Consider the following 3,762-nt stretch of genomic DNA (forward strand, 5'->3'; position numbering starts at 1 on the left):
TGCACCCTGAATTCCCAGTGTCAGAAAGAGGACAATTAGATGCTGGTTAAACGTTCTCCAATGCCAAGGGTGGACTGTTCCGAACCGGATGCGGAACACACCCGTGCCAACAATGGGAGGATTCTGCTCTTCAGCGGTCGGCAAGTAGGGCAGCTCAGCATCCGGGCAAGTAGCAAGAGCCAAAAATACTTCATTCATTCCAGCTCAAGGATCAGAGCATCCTTCACAATTACTGACCTGGTGCAAGATGCGCTCAGACCTGCTGCCCTAAATTGACATTCTAAATGGAAACCTGCACCGAATGCAACTGGGCAAGTTCCCAGAACCGCCAGATTCAGGACACTCCTCCTGTTCTCAGTGTTCGGCCTCTTGCTGAGGGAGCCCCGTGTCCAGATGTCCCACACCCACCCCTCCCCATCAGGAATTAATTTCTGGTCAGATCACAGGTACTTACTGGAGCTGCAGGGAGCAGTGCAGTTCTCTCGGGTGGAAGGGTAGCAAACCTCAGCACTGCAGTGGAAATAAACCTGCAAAGGGACAGTGCGGTACGGTCAGTCACAGTTACCAGTCAGGAGATTAATGCTTCTAGTCAACCGACCAACAGGGGGCCTACTCACTAATTAAGAGCCAGGGAACAAGTGATACCAAGTGACCGCGAAAGAAGCACTGAAGGAAACTCACCTCCCCGGTCAGAGCTCGGGCCGAAACTCGGTCCCAGATGAGACCAAGTTCATTCTGCTCGGATTAAATTCCAATCTCCGCACTCTATCCCCCATTCAGACCCACCCCCGCCTGGACAGTATAATCTGCGATATTCATAAGGGAATGGAGAAGCCGAATATCACGGTTATAATTTTCTTCGTTCCTCAACACTGAATATTATCAATTGTAATGATTCAGAAGGTAATCATAGAATCATAGAAGCTTACAGCACAGAAGGAGACCATTCCGCCGTGGGACCTGTGCTGGATCTTTCGAAGACCTGTCCAATTAGACCCACACCCAGATTTTTCCCTGCAAATTAGTCCTCTTCAATTACATGTCCAATTGCCTTTTGAATGATTCTATGGAATCTGCTTACACCACCCTTTCAGGAAGTGCGTTCCTGATCTTAAAAAATCCTCAGTGTGAAAAAATTCTCCTCAATTCCGGGCTAGTTCTTATCCCAATTATTTTAAATCTGTGACCTCTGGTTACCGACCCACTTGCCAGAGGAAACAGTTTCTCCCTCCTTGTACTTTCAAAACCCCTCATTATTTTGAATATCTCTATTAGGTCTCCCATTAACCTTCTCTGCTGTAAGGAGAATAATCCCAGCTTCTCCAATCTCTCCACATAACTGAAGTCCCTCATCCCTGGTATCATCCAGGTCAACCTGCTCTGAATCCCCTTCAATGCCTTTTCATCCTAAAGTGTGGTGCCCAGAACCGGACATACACTCCAGCTGAGGCTTAACCACTGATTTGTAAGGATTAGTATGACTTCCTTTTTTTGTACTCAATGCCCCTATTTACAAAGCAAAGTATCCCTTATGCTGACTAAACCGCCTCATCAACTTGCCTTGTTTTGTGAATATGCACCCCCAGGTTCTTCTGCTCTTGCACCCCCCGCCCCCCCCCGCCCCCCATAAATTGTTCCATTTAGGTTATACTGCCTCTCCATGTTCGTCTTCAAAAAGTGCATCACTTCACACTGATCTGCATTTAATCGATCACGTGACTTCCCATTTCACCATTCTGTTCTTGTCCTCCTGAATTCTGCTACTATCTTCCTCACTATTTACTACTTTGTCAAGTTTTGTAATATCCACAAACTTCGAAATTGTACTCCCTATTCCACATCCAAGGCATTTATATATAACAAGAAAAGCAATAGTCCGAGTACCGACCCCTGGGGGATCCCACTGCATGTTTCCCTCCAGTCAGAAAAACATCCGGTCACCACTACTGTCTGCCTCCTATCCCTGAGCCAATTACGTGCCCGCATTACCACTGGTCCTTTAACCCCACGTGCTTCTAGTTTTCGAATAAATCTGTTATGTATTAATATCTAAAATGTGACCTGAAAATAGCTGTAACCCCGTTATCTTATTCTTAAGCAATGAGAATACAGATATTAAGACCGAGTGATAGATCAGGTTAATTCCCAGTACCCGCAGGTGACGGGACGTGAGGAGTGGAAATCCCATCTGGGTTTATATTTTCCGAAAACGGAGACAGAAAATCGCAAAGATCATCCCGTCGAAATACAACATTTGACTGAAGATCCGTCAGCGATATCCATCCAGACCTGGCCGTTCAAGGAAGCCTGATAAGTCCATCAGGGGAAAACACAGAGAGAGAGAAGAAATGCAGACAGAGACAGCACGCAAAGAAAATAGTAGTATAAATCTCAACATTCGATGATTAAGCTGAAGCTTAAAGTAAATCCCATATCGTGAAATCTTATAGGTATACATTTGACTGGACTATCTCTTTATCTCTGAGAGAAGCACTGCTTGGTAATTTTAGCTCTTATTTATTTCGTACTATGAGTGTGAGTTGGTTTCGAACGCCCAGTGAATTTTAAAGTCCATGCCTTGCCTCGTTCGCTCGCGCGGCTGTAAAAGCAGGCTGCACAGGAGCTTTGCAGACTGCATATTCAAGACATATATCCAACGCGACACGTGCAACCTGCAGCTGTGTGTGCATTAGCGGTTCAGTGGTGGAACCCTCGTCTGCCGGTGGGAAACCAGGGGTTTGGTTCCAGCCCAATGCAGCATCCTTTACCTTTTCATTCTGCACACATGAGATCGCCTGAATTGGAATAAATTCACGTGCCGGCTTCAATCTGTAAAACTTCTTGAAAGATTATCTTAATTTCGTCTCCGTGTGTTACGTGGACAAACCCTTTGCATTCTGCCCTCTGGTGCTCAAACATGCTCTGCTGGAGATAAGTCAAACCTGCCTTCTGCACCTCTGAAAAGATGTGAGAAACCAATTGGTGATTTTGATTAAAAATGGGGACACAACGGGGTTCATCCGGTTTGAACCAGTGAAACTCCCTGAGCGAGAATCAGACCGAAAGGCAACGGAGATGTTCAGCCAGGGTAAAATTCCGCTCCCATATTCCCGATCCGCCATCCTTTCAGAACGCTGTGTCCATCCAATCTCGCTTTCTTGTACCATGTACGATGTAGAGCAATATCAGGTTCGACACCAATTATTTCATATCAATAATATTAGTCTCTCTTTATCAAATTTGTTTTGAATGTCCGACTTGTAATATCAAGTAACACTTTACAGAATGAATTACTCTGAAACGACATTGTCGTCTGTCTCGGTATCGTCACAATATACACTCGACCACAAGTCAACTTTACTCAAATTGCTACTTTCATTCACTATGAGAGTGAAGAGACGTAAGTGGACATTTGCAAATAGCACATGTGCCAGCATTGGTGGTTCAGTGGTAGAATTCTCGCCTCCCACGCGAGGGACTCGGGTTCGATTCCCGGCCAATGCAGGATCGTTTTGCATTCTGCACCAATGAGCAACTTGGGAACTGGATTCAGCCATTTTACCCCTCGAGAGTGTTCTGCAATTGAATAAGATTATGGCTGATCTGTGACCAACATCCATATAACCGCCTGAGCATCATATACCTTAATTCCTCTGGTTCACAAAAACCTATCAATCTCAGGTTTAAAATTAACAATTAAGCTAGCATCAACTGCTGTTTGCGAAAGAGAGTTCCAAACTTCTACCTCCCTTTGCTTGTGGA

The 3,762-nt window shown here is 45.2% G+C and overlaps 1 non-coding gene across 1 annotated transcript; it reads left to right on the forward strand.

The window, feature by feature from the left end:
* Positions 1–3,433: 3,433 nt before the first annotated feature.
* On the forward strand, positions 3,434–3,504 carry trnag-ccc (transfer RNA glycine (anticodon CCC)). The gene has a single exon. It is a non-coding gene; the product is annotated as a tRNA-Gly (tRNA).
* Positions 3,505–3,762: the final 258 nt, after the last annotated feature.

The sequence above is a fragment of the Heptranchias perlo genome, unplaced genomic scaffold (assembly GCF_035084215.1).
Source record: "Heptranchias perlo isolate sHepPer1 unplaced genomic scaffold, sHepPer1.hap1 HAP1_SCAFFOLD_73, whole genome shotgun sequence".
Classification (NCBI taxonomy): Eukaryota; Metazoa; Chordata; class Chondrichthyes; order Hexanchiformes; family Hexanchidae; genus Heptranchias; species Heptranchias perlo.